Source organism: Grammomys surdaster, unplaced genomic scaffold (assembly GCF_004785775.1).
Source record: "Grammomys surdaster isolate TR1022 unplaced genomic scaffold, NIH_TR_1.0 275, whole genome shotgun sequence".
Classification (NCBI taxonomy): Eukaryota; Metazoa; Chordata; class Mammalia; order Rodentia; family Muridae; genus Grammomys; species Grammomys surdaster.
In genome coordinates, this window is record NW_021604716.1 from 2330575 (window position 1) to 2344539 (window position 13965).

Sequence of the window (13965 nt, forward strand, 5' to 3'; positions counted from 1 at the left end):
TGTGTGTGTGTGTGTGTGTGTGTGTGTGTGTGTGTGTGTGTGTGTGTGTGTGTGTGTGTGTGTGTGTGTGTGTGTGTGTGTGTGTAGGGTGACTAGAGAATTGCTTTTAAAGGACAGAACAGTATGCTTAGGGTAGGAGGGGCAAGCAAGGCTGTTGCTCCTCACACTTGGAGTGCTTTATCTACTGGGGCCATCTTCAGAGCCCCTGAGGTGTCAAGCATTTTCTCAGAAGGCCTTTCTGACTTCCTTGAGCTCATCTCATTTTTTTCTGAACTACAGGTGAGAATGTCTATTTACTCATGCGTATATGTTCATTTTCTTGAAAATCTGCAGCCTCATCTACCAGAAAGCAAGCACAGAGTTTGGAGGCTCCAGATCTGGGGCACAGTGGGTGATTGATCAGTGTGGTGGAATGAGTTCGTGAGTGAATAAGGGAGGCAATAGCTCTTATCTTACTCTGGATTGTGCTACAGTCCATAGCTGGGATGACTAACATAGCATTATAAACTAGTAGAGTACAGATACCCATCAGATGTTGGGTGCAGTCTTGCAGCAGGGACCAGGAGGTTGGGTCTGGGTCATGGGGAGGGTAGGACACTTTGGAGGACTGTTCAGGGCAGTTGAGGACACCATTGAGGTACAGAGTAGTGGCTCTTTAATAGTAGACTCAGGCATTTTGATATTTTACACTGGTATGGCCTTGTGAATCTAGTGTGATGTTTCAGCTCTGCACAGCTGGTTTTGGTTCTGCAGAGCAATCTCCAAGAGCAGCCTGTGAAGCAGAGCTGAGAGAGGTAAGAGATGCTATGAGGATGAAAGGGAGAACCAGCTGAGGGAGAGACAGAAGGAGAGCCAGGGTTCTGGCCAAGCAAAGTCTGATGATTGGAGGAAATGCAAAGAAGGATAAACAGGCTTGAAGGTTTCATATTTTCGGAAGCAGAGTACAGGGTATGTTATAACAGTATCCTGTACTCAGGATGGATACAGGTCCTGTGGCTTCTGAATATTCTAAGCCTTTCTGATCCTGTAATTGTCACGAGATCCTGGAGATCTGGACAGAAAGATTATTGGGTAAAATGCTTTCTGTGCAAACATGAGGGCCTGAGCTTGGTGTCTGTTTGTAACCCAGTGCTTAGGGGGAGATAGATGTTGGGGATGTAATCGAGACAGGAGGATCCAGGGCTAGCCGAGATTCGAGCTCCAGTCAGTGAGAGAGTCTGCTCAAACAATTAGGTGAGAGAGATAGAAAATACCCAACCGGCTGCCTCTACAAGATATACACACAAACACATATGCACATCGTAAAACATGCACACACACACAGACACACACAGACACAGACACACACAGACACACAGACACACAGACACACACACACACAGACACACACACACACACACACACACACACACACGGGATTCCGGCCTGGAAAGATAGGCCAGTGGGAGTGGATGTTAGTGGCTATTTACCAATTGCTACAGGATATTTCCACATTTTTATCAAATAGAGAGGCCATACTGCTGGTGACCACTTTAGTACCACTGGAGGCAAAGACTGGAAATGAAAATGTCACTCTGATGCTGATGTGGAAGTCAGGAAGTACATGCCAATAAGGGCCTGATATGGATGTCTCCTCAGAGGCCTTCAAGAGTCTGACATATTCAGAGGCAGATGCTCACAACTAGCCATTGAACTGATCATGAGGTTCTCAATGGAGGAGTTAGAGTGAGGACTGAAGGAGCTGAAAGGGTTTGTGGCACCATGAGGAGAGCAACAATACCAACCAACCACAGCTCCCAGGGTCCTAACCACCAGCCTGGGAGCACTTATGGAGGGATCCAGGGCTTCAGCTGAATATGTAAGAGTGGAGGGCCCTGCTGGGCACAGGTGGAAGAAGAGATCCTTGACCTCATGAAGGCTGGACGCCCCAGGGGGTGGGAATTTTGAGAGTGGGGAAGTGGGAGTGCGGGGGGGTAGGTGGGGGTTACATCCACGGAGAAGAAGGAGGAGGGGTAAGGGGATGGGGGGTTCCCGGATGGGTGGGGGATGGGGTAAGGGGATAACATATGAAATGTAAATAAAATATCCAATAAAAAAAATTTGAATACATGGAAAATAAAAGAAAAAATCTAAGAGTGACAAAGTCTGGAATCAAACATCAGAGAAGAAGTGAGGAAGAGAAGTAGAGAGGAGAAGACAGGGAAGCCTCCTGAATTCTGGTGGGGCATTCAGGAACTGAAAAAAAAAAAAAAAAGAAAATGTCACTGTGAAATGGGCACCAGAGGGATTTTTGTCAAAGAGCAAATTATTTTTCATAGCAGCTAGAAGCAATGAGAAAAGCCTGAACCAACTTGACTGTTTGAAACTGAGCAAAGAGGACCTCAGTAAGATCCTAATTACATAAGAGAGGTTCCAGAAAAGGTTGGGAAAAAAGAATAGTTAAACTATGTACACACACACACACACACACACACACACACACACACGTATGTGCACTACATAGATATTCCCATGTCTGCAGTGGAAAAGCACAACAACAAGTCTCACATGGTCTGTACAGGGTTACATCAGTGTAAAGCACTAAGATGTTTCAGTGTCTAATAATGACAAATTTATGTGTGGGTTTTCTTAAGCCAATCACACAATTCACAAGGTGGGTATTATTGTTTCACTGAACCCAGTTTAGGCACATGGAAATGGAGATTTATAAAAGTCTTACTCATTCAGTTCCATAGGCAACTGAGAATCAAGTCTTCCTCTACTGGTTCCTAATTCTAGTGTTATTGATTTCTGCCCCAACAAATGAGTTGGTAAATGCTAGGTTTTAATTTTCACCTAGAGATTGTTTTTTTGGTAAGAATTCCTGGGGGACATCTTCAGTGTGGAGAAATCCAACCAGCACCAGGAAGTTTTCAAGCATTTTGGAGCACCCCTCTTTTATATTTTCTTGGGCACAAATGGAGTTTAAAGTCCGCCCCCCCCCCAGAGGTTAAAAAAAAAAAAGCCCTGTTTTCTTGCCTTGGCTAAGGGAAGTGTCTGAATCAGTGTACTTTGATGGCCATCCAGGAACTCAAATCATGTGTAGAAAAACCTTTTTTTCTCTTATGAGAGAATGAAATTACTAAAGTAGAAAGGGCTGGATTGTCCATAACTTTCAGTTGAATCGTTTGCCTAGGATGATGATTTATGGGCAGAGGAGGCTAGCAACCCTGTCAGGCAAGCCGATGAGTCGGGAAAAGGTTAGGTAATTTGTCTGACAAGTAAGGGCAGGGTGAGCTGCTGGCTCAAGGAAAGGATCCAAGAGGACTCACAAGCCCTCTCAGCCTCCAGCCAGTTCGCTATTTTGTTGCTGCTCAGGAATTGTTTCTTTCTAAGACTCAAAGCCTCCACAGCCATACTTCCTTGCCAACTAACAAATGGTCTGGCTGTCCCAAACACCAGGAATAATAAAACACCAGTACTGTTTAAATCATTCTGGAGATTCACAGCTCAGCTTCCCACTGCTGTTAATGATAAGATGGATCTGGAAACCCAGATCAGGGGAGCAAGGAGTGAACCAAACACAACATTCTAAACAGAGGTACCCACTGAAAACTTGAGTTCAACGGGTTTGAAGATGTCTCCACTAGGGTATTCCAATACATTGGTTAAGAATAAAAATACTATATGTAAAAGTGTAAAGGAAATATGGGAAGAATTGGAAAATCTTTCAAGGGATTCTATCCTTACATTTGTGGTATTGCAAGATTTCCAAGGCTAGAGGGCCCTGAAACTTCTTACAAAGTCGTTCCTTTCCAAACACGGAGTTTAGCACGGACAAGTTCAACTGTTCAGACAAGTGGGAGGGCAATTTTGTGGTGACAGGATCTAGGTCACCGGTGTGGTGTGAGGCACAGCTCCAAAACACAATGGTCACAACGGCTTCTTAGTCCTGACCACAATGACTGAGGGACAAGAGAATTTTCTGCCACTTGCTAGATTCTTCTCTCAAATGGAGGCTCAAACAAGCAATCAAAAGCCAAAATTCCGTGTCACTATGAGCCAACTCAAGGTAGACGTGTAGTCCAGACTGACTCTTCCCTCTCCTTCTGGCCATCCAGTCTTCACTAAACCTCCTCCTTAGGAAGGTTTCAGGTGAACGAGGATGACAAACACAGCACAAAAACCCCCTGGGCAGTACGAATTCAGAATGCATGACAGCTGACTACTGAGTGTCAAATCTGGGATGTCTGCATCAAAGGTCCCCATCCCAAGGTCCTGGGCCAGTAGAGATCTGAAGTTTGTTTGGGATTCTTACCTCAAGCTCGGGATGAGTCCACGGCTGGAGAGTACCTTCAGTTCCCTTCACCTTTGAAGCAGGAGTGTTCTCTGCTATGCTCCTTAAACACAGAAGCTGAAACATCAAGATAATTAAGTCTGAGTCATCTCAGCCATGAACTTTTTTTTTTCAGATGACTCTTTCAAAATGTGATACACAGTTGCCTCACTACAATTACCCAATGTCGTGAATGAATACTTCAGTCTCTCCAGAGATGAACAGACAAGGCCACCTATTCAATCATTACCTTCTTATAACACATGTGTGTTAACATGCCAAATACACACACAGCATATTTATCAAAGTGTTTGGCTATTTTACCAAAGTGACTAAGAAAAGACTTCAGATCTGTTTTTTTTTTTTTTTCCTCAAGACAGGGTTTCTCTGTTTTAGCTCTGGGTGTCCTGGAACTAGCTCTGTAGACTTGCCTCAAACTCACAGAGATCTAGAGATCTGCCTGCCTCTGCCTCCCGAGTGCTGGGATTAAAGTCATGTGCCACCACTTGGCCTGATCTACTTTTTCAAAGGCGATAGTTCCTCCTGAAAAGTAGTTTATTTTTGTATACATTTATGTTTTGCCTGAATGTATGTCTGTGTGAAGGTGTCAGATCCCTTGGAACGGGAGCTACACACAGGTGTGAGCTGTCATTTAGGTGCTGGGAATTGAAGCCGCATCCTCCGGAAGGGCAGCCAGTGTCCTTAACCATTGTGCCACCTCTCTAGAACTCAAGTGGATTAATTCTTAGTGAACTGACTCAGGATGCAGCTCAGGAATAGAGTGCTTACCTAGAATGTCTAAGGCCCTGGGTTCCATGCCCAGCGCCATGGGAAAAATGAAAATATGAGTTGAAAGATGAGGAAGGAGAGGAAGAGGAGGAGGAAGAAGAGGAGAAAGAAGAGGAGGAGGAAGAAGAAGAGGAGAAAGAGCAGCAGCAGCTCTGGGACAATAAGCCCCACCAGGGTGCCTGCAGGGGCTGGCTCCACCACTGCATAGGATATTTTTTGGACTTGAGGGTGGATCAAGAGACTCAGTGTGAAAGCATGTGGCTTGATAACCAGGTTGGCGTAGTTAGCGTCTTTGTCATTCAAGGCAGCAGCACAGATGGCATCTCTATGTGGCTGCTCCTCTTCAGAATACTAGGACTTCCTGTCCCAGCATTTCTGTGACACAAGTTGTATGTGTTAATCATCTCCCCTCTCTCCATGGTTTACATGATTTAACCATGTAAGCCAATGTGTTTGCTTTTTTTCTTTCTTGCAACAGGTCTTTCCGTGCAGCTTAGGCTGGCCTCAAATTCACAGTCCTTTCCCAAGCATGAGGACTATAGGTATGTACCGCCACACTTAGGTAGGTAGTGCAGTTTGAATGGCCAGGGATTGGATTGCATGATATGTCATATTTTATCTACGTTAAAAGTAGTCTTGGGTAAAATAGAATTACTTGGTTTTTCCAGACTGTGTCATTTTTCAGTACTAAAGCTTGGGTCAAGTCAGGATATTTAGTGTCTCTAGCGAGAGCAGAGAAACTTGGCATATCCCTACTACTGATGGATTTGTCATAAAAAAATACCTTGAGTGTATCTGGGGGTGAGGGAAGTTTGGGGGTAGGGACTGACAGGAGAGAAGGGAGGAGAAACTGTGGACGGAATGTAATAATGAGATAATAATAATAGTAACAATAATAATAATATACCTTGAGTTCTAGTTATCTCCTTAACTTGATTTTTTAGAATCCTGGGTAAAATGAGGTTCTATATGAACAGGCTCTGTATATCAAGAGGAAACACTGATAACACGAGAATATGCTATTAAAGCCATACAATTTTAGTGCCCTTGTCAATGGCAACATGGGCCTGGAGACAGTCATCATAGATAAATCTACTTATTTAGTCAACAAACATTAATCAAGGGTTTACTGTGGGTGAAGGTCTTGTTAGCAGAAAAGACAATCGGAACACTGGCCACCACTGAGCACATCTTCCAGCAGACAGAAACAAAGTAGGTGACAGAGCAAAACTGCACAGACTGGAACATGTACTGTTCTATGGTTTGGATGCTGAATGTCCCCTCCAAGGCCTGGGTGTTAAAGGATGAGTTGTTAATGTGGCATTATGAGGAAATGGTGGAACCTTTGAGAGTGGGCTCTCATAAGAGATCCTTAGGTTATTGGAGGTATGCTGGTGGAGGGAACTGTGGGAACTTAAACTCCCCCCTTTAGGCTCTCTTTTTCTATTGACCCGAGGCAAAGCAATTCTTCTGCCACAAACTCCTGCCTTGTCACAGGCTCAAGTCAACGGTGCCAAACTGTCATAGACTGGAATCTTTAAAACTGTGAGTCAAATGAACCTCTATTATTTATAACTTAATTGTCTCAGGTAATTTCTTATAGTGATGGAAAGCTGACTAACATATTTTACATGAAGGAAATAAGGGAGTGTAGCTGGTGAGGTAACTGGATAAGTGGCTGCAGGAAGCTAGCTCCCTATGTCAGGATGGTCCAGGCTGGCCTCTCTGAGGAGGCAATGTGTAGATTGAGCGCTGGCTATTAGAAACCACTGAAGGGAAATAGTGGAGGGGGACCAAGAAAAGTGAGCCATTGGAATGGTGTGAGGATGGACACAGTGATAGGCATTGTCATGGTGATGAGGGGTTTGTGTGTCTAGCTTGAGTTCAGGGATGAGGTCTCTGGAAGCATAGATTTTGATTCATCATCCAGAAGTGAAAGACATCATCTGGGCATGGGGTTCTATGATACATAATGGGAGATAATACCAGGTGTCACACAAACAAGCACATCAATTATACTGTGGCCCTTTTTGGTGAATTAGAAAAAAAATGCAGTATCTGGAAGATGAATGATGTCACATATATCGAGAAATTCGTAAAACGGCTCTAAACACTTATGCTTTCCTCAGCGTCTTCCTAGGATGGCACCAATACTTTCTTTCTTGTTACAACTCCCACCCTTAAAAAGAATGCAATTTAGTCTTAATGATCTTAATGATTGCAGTCATCCCTCCATGGCTACAGGGAATTGGCTCCAAATCCCCTGCAGGTTCCCAAATCTGTGTGGCCCTGGCTGTCCTGGAACTCACCGTAGACCAGGTTGGCCTCGAACTCAGTGACCCACCTGCCTCTGCCTCCCAAGGACTGGGATTAAAGGTGTGTGCCACCACTCCCCTTTTATAGATGCTTATTTATTTTTTTTAATGATATTCCCCTTTCTGAGCAACTTCAAAAACATTTCAAGAAATGGACCATTTATGGAAAAAACTGTATACCTCACATGAAAGGCAGAATAATTTTTAAAAGAGGGACGAAAACAATTGGAGTTTAAAAAACAAAAGGTAGGCAGGAAAGATGATTCTGCAGGTAAAGGTTCTTGCCTGAAGACCTGAGTTCAATCCCTGGAACGCAGGTGAAAGTAGACGGACAGAACTGACTCCACAGCCTGGCCCTTTGCTCATCACAGTCAGACACATCATGTGCCCTCGAATCATAATAAGTAACAAGTTTAAAATGTTGCAAGGAAGGGAGAAATTTGTTTTATTGCTTTTGGAAAGGACATTTGAAATTGGCTAAGCTAGTTTTCTACTCTGTTCATGGAATCATGCTAAGGCAAAGTTTCCAAGTTTATCAAGAAAACAACAAAAGCCAACAGTGGCCCATCCAATCTCTTTGTTTCTTGGTTTCCCACATTTAACTGAGGGGGAAAAACCGCTGCTGGTAATTCCTGCTTATTCAGACTACTCATGATGGTTATCTAAAACAGAAGATTACTTATCTCATTTATTAATGGCTGACAGGGACTTGATCTTTTCAGATCAAGGGATACTTTTAAATTAAAGCTCCAGAAGAAAAATAATAATTAACTAGGCAGAATAATTATTCATTAAAGAAAGATGCCAAGATCCAGTTGAAAGGGACAAAGCATCCCCAGTTCCTGGTTTCTAAAATGTGTAGCATGTAGCATGTGTAGCATGTGTAGCATGTGTAGCATGTGTAGCATGTGTAGCATGTGTAGCATGTGTAGCATGTAGAAGTCGGTGCTCTGAGTAAAGCAGCCGCCATTTTATCAGATCAGCTGTGCATACTTCTAGAGGGAATCTGTTGACTGTTACCTCAGAGGAGAGAGTTGGAGAGGAAGACCTTCAGTTGAGATTCCAACTGTTCATCCGGATCATTTACATGTAGCTCTTTCTGTTTGCCTGTGGCCTTAGGTCTCAGGAAGAATGGAATATATAAGTTGGGAAAGATAGCTCTGAGAAGCCATAATCCATGCTGGCTTTCTAGTTGGCTGCTTTGTGGTCTCCCATGCTTCTGCCAGTAACTCCTCACCTTTGCTTTGTAAGGAAGCCTCACAAACTCATTGTGTTCCCATGGTGAGCTTTGGTTTGTCCTTAAGACTGTCTGAGGATCAGTGGATACAGTTTGTGTCTCCCTAAGGAAGGAATTATATTTCCATGTAGAAGGAAACACTGTAAGTTAGTTTTTTTTAACTTGAAGATAAATTATACTGTTTTTATGGGAGGGGACAGTGATTATATATATATGGGATAAGGGAGAGCCAGAAGTGGTAGTTTGTTGGCAAAAGGCAAATTTCCAGCTTTGCTCCTTGTCTCCCCATCACTTGTGCTAATGGAGTCCGATTAAAAAGGAACCCCAGAAGGAGACATAGGGATGTGAAATGAGGCACAGTGTTTATCATGTCCTTGCTATGCTTTGCATACTTTCATATATGCCTTCCTAAACCCCTATCAAGACCATGCAAGGAACAAATACTATCTCCATGCTGCAGCCGAAGACATTGAGGTCAAAGGCTGAGGCGAAGCTTGGCCTCAGTGCTAACATTCTGGATGTGGTGCTATGCTTCTAGGCATCTCTTGCACTATGCTATTGCTTTAGGAAGGTCACTGAAGGGCAACCCACAGTTCAGGGTATGTGGAAGGCCAGGTAGAGAGGAGAATGCTGTTACTTGGTAACCCATCTGGTTTCCTCACTAGCTAATTGAATTTGTGGGAGCAATACAGATTTGTGTTTTAAATTACTACCGGAGGAAGCTGTCTGGAATTTGGTTGGCTCTTAAGAGAGGTAAGTGACTCTATAGTCCAGTAGTCTTGCCAGTTGGCATCATCTCCATCTCTCTTTCATGCTTTGTTTTGTAGGTCGCAAGTGTTTGAAATAGCATAAAGAGATTTGGCTGAAAAGGTATAGACTTTAACTGTGGGAAAGAATGGAGTCTGTAAGTCTAAAGTCAATGAGAACTGCAGACCAACTGGGTAATCTAGTTAATGTACAGGGTATGGGTTAATAATTCTGAAGGCAGTAAGCATGTGCAGCAAAACAACTCAGCAATGAAGTAAATAGGCAGCAGATAATTGTAGCCAGGTGTCTCATAGTTGGAGGCTGCTATACAGAAGGCTGGTATAGCTTCTATCAGCGACAAAACCAAATTCAAGGGTAACCTGGGACTTAGTTAAACCCTTGCCTCGGTGTTCCCTCATCTCTGTGGAAAACTGTAGGGCAATCTGATAGCCAGAAGGAAAGTGCCACAGATAGTTCTCAGTCCTTATAACTTAAAGCTCTAGGGAAGGTCTGATACACCCAGTAACCCAGTAACCCAGTAACCCCACTTTTCCCTTTAAATACACCAAATTGTAAAATATAGTGGTTCTCTCTTCAAGTCAAGGAAACCAAGAGGCTCTGTGTCCCTCTACGTGAATCACTCACTGTTCTCCTCTTCCAGGAACTCCCAAGTTTTAGCTTGTGCTGTACTGGCTGAAGCAGGAGGAGGCTGTGATTCATATGTGAATGGGTCAGAGTTGGGTCCATCAAAATACTATGCCTGGTTATGCATAGAAGTACATATTCTATTATGGAAATATAATATACCTTGCTCAGTCAGCTAGGAAGGCTTAGAAACAGACACTTCAGTAACAATAAATATAACCAGCAGCCAGGTTTTGGTTTACAAATACCAATATTCAAAAAACAAAGTAAAACAAAAGAAGTAGGTAAGGATTCTTGGAAAAATAAATTGCTGGTTTTGGTGCTGGGGCAGAAAACATTAAAAAATTAACCCATAGCACCTCATGGTTGTAGAAAGTAAGAAAATGCTCAAAAAATGGAATTGAATAAAACAAATGAAGGAAAAATATGGAGATGGGAAATGGACACCATCGCCAATGGAGAATCTTCTGGTGAGTAAGGCTGGGCAGCAGCAGCAGCAGCAATGAAGAATTAGTGCTAGACTATGATGCAAACTGTAAAGTATCTGTAAGTTCACGCTAATATAAGTGATTGAATGAAGAAATAGACAAACTCACTATATAGAACAAGTCAGACAAATTTATTTATTGAATGAAAGAAAAAAATCAAAAGGAAAAGGAAACATGACTGCTTTTCGCTATGGTGGAGGAGGTGTATTGCAGATATATGGCACAGCATAGCCAGAGGCAGGGACATCTAGGAAAGGCCAGAGTGGACAGTGACCAGACTGACCTGTGCCATGTGGAAGCACGGAGGGGGAGGGAGAGGGGACACAGGGGAACCAGAAGCAGCAGCCATAAGGTCCAAAGGTACAACAGAGGGTGGGTAGCCAAAATGGTTGGATTATATATGGAAGAGCAGGCCAGCCCTCTGGGCTGGAGAGTTCAGGAGCTGAGGGATGCTGGGAGAACTTGGTGGCCAGTGTCTGCTTTGATATGTTAAATAGACACCTCAGCTATTTGTCCCAGGGTTTGAAATAAATTTATTTATTTATTTATTTATTTGACAGGAGCTCTCAATATGTACTCTTGGCTGGCCTGGAGTGTAGATCAGGCTGGCCTTGAAGTCACAGAGATGGCCTAGCCTCTGCTTCTTGAGTGCTGCTGCTAAAGGCATGCACCACTATGCCTGGTTATTATTTATGTCAAGACTCATGTGACCCAGATTGGGCTGGGCTTGAACCACGGGTGACCTTGAACTCCTGATTCTCTCACTTCTCCCAAGTGCTGGGACTAAAAGCACGCACCATTATACCTAACTTGTGCAGTGTTGCTGGTCAAACACAGGGCTTTGTGGATGTGTGGCAAGCACTGTAATTAGAGGCTCAGGAAAGACAGCACGCAAATGTCTACTCAATTATTAGGGGAGGCTTTTTATTGTAAGAGAGAAAGGAGATTCACAGGCATTTGCAAGAGTCTGAAGCAGAGAAAATAAAGCAGACGGGACATAGCTAGGGCTAGGATAGAGGGCTAGGGTAGCAGAGCATGGGAAAACCATTCTAGTTATAAGGAAGATGAGTAGCTTGGGGTGGGGGTGGGGGAGCCTATGACTTGGAACAGCCTAGGGTGCTGGAGGTGGTGAAAGGGGCCAGGTGCTAGTGTGGGCTTTTAAACGTGTTACAAGTATGTGTGACTAGGGACTGAAATGGGTCAGAAGCCCAGCATGGGCTTTAATATACAAATACAGGTAGGTATATGTCAATCAAGAGCTATTTGTCCCTTTTGCCAGAGTCAAGGGGAGGTTAATAGAAATGACTCTTTTTAGCAGACTCGTTTCACAAATTTCTGAGGGAATACTGAAAGAATCTGCCAGCAAATTCTATAGTCCAGTATGATCTGAGCTAAGATGGTCATTTTGGACCAAGTTAGTAGGCCTGCTCTTTTGGGATACTTGGGGCTTTCCTTCAGACCTAATATTTACCAATTGAACTATACCCCCAGCCTACATCTGAACAATCTATGTAGATACCCCACCTACAATGAGTTGGATACAGTCCCTATTTTAAAGTTTAAAAATTTTAAGTCTGTAGGTATTTTTCCTGAATGTCTGTGGACCATGTGGCTACCTGGTGTCCATAGAGGTCAGAAGAGGCAGAGGCCAGAAGAGGGCACTGGATCCTCCACAACTGTGGGTGCTGAGAATTAAATCCAAGTCTGCCAGAAGAACAGCAAGTCCCCTTTACCCCTGAGACATCTCTATAGCCCTACAGGTGTCCCTGTCACCCTTCCTTATGGCAAGTCATACATTTCCGACTAGAGCATGGTCCTAGTAGTGTACATCTGTCAAATTCATTCTATCAAATTTTGAACAACCTTCCTCACACTTCTAATAAGTTCCCAAGGAAGGAGTCAGGAGTTCCCAAGGAAGGAACTGATTTTCAGTTTCTTTTGCCGTCAGGACTCAGGTAAGGGACCCAAACTTCCTTAGTCAGATTGCACCCCTATAAACCTTTGATTGAGAAGTAGGGTGAGAAAACAGAATCTTTTAGAAGCTTGTCATTTTGTTGGTACAAAACCCTCTAGGTATCTGAAGGATAGCAGAGATAGGGTCAGTCACTCCCCAGTCTTCCCTAGCAGTGGTGACAGCAATTTCCTCCAGTCCCATCTTTGATATATTCCTAATCAGGACAGGTGTCTGGTGTGGTTATGAGTTTTCTCCAATCCTCCCTAGAATCCACTGGGACATATAGTATCCTTCATCCCTTCCTGGTTAGTTACCTAGAGTCAATTTCCACTGTTTAGAACTAAAAACCCTGATATTAGAGACTCCCTCACAACTTTCCAGTGACTTCTCATGTATTCTAGAATGTGTCTCAAACTCTTTACCCAGCTCAAGAATATCCTTTCATAAAAATTGGTTTTCCATTACAACCAGTCTCAAGCAAGTCTCAAGTCAGTCTCAAGTGACTTGATTTATCAGTATGCATGCTTTGGTTTGATAGTCTTATACTAAAATGTTGGCTTGTAGCAACAAAAAAAAATGATAGAAGTAAATATGTATTTCCTGAAGCTATGTCATAAAAGACTTCACAGTTTCTGTCTTAGTTATGCTTGGGTCACTTACTCTCAGGGAATCCAATTATGATGTTCTGTGGACATTCAAGCAGATCTGTGGAAAAAAGTCTGTGAAAAACTGTGGCCAATAGGTTGATGATATGTGTAGTCAAGTCTTCAGGCAGCTCTGGCAGGAGACCCTGAGACAGAACCACCTAACCATCCTACACCCAAGTTCCCAATTTACAGAATCTATGGGGCAACAAATATTTATTGATGTAGGCTAGTAAACTTTGGAGGACAATTGATATGTGGCAAAAGATTGCTAATACACTGTGCAACAACTAAAAGCTGCTTTAAATTTTGTGGTAACATGAAGGAGGCAAAGGAGTTGGCTTCAACTTCAAGTTTCTAAGAGCAGTGCCAAGGAAGAAAAGTGGCAAATGTTAATCCCACAGAAAAAAAAATATCAGTTCCACAGATTTGAGGAGAAAGACCATCAAACCCAAATTATCATGGCCGAATTAATTAACGCAAGCTTTTCTCGGTTTGTCAAGGGCTGTCTCTTCCTAAAGGTGAGGTTTAAGAGATAAGGATTGGACATAGGTCAGATAAAGGTTTTAATAATTTAGGAGCAGGGCGTTTCCAGATGAGGATTTGGCAGGCATAAATAGGCATTTCCGAAGCAGAACCCAAGCACACCAAGTTGGCCATAACAACCTCTTGAAACAAAGACATGGTTGCAAGGTGGTCATAACAACGTAGTCTTAACAAGGTGGTCACAACAGGGTCATCATAACAACAGGTGGTCATAATAACCATTTGTAATAAAGGCAGTACAGAGCTATTTGTAGTTAAGGTTACAGGTGGGACATAGCTCAATCC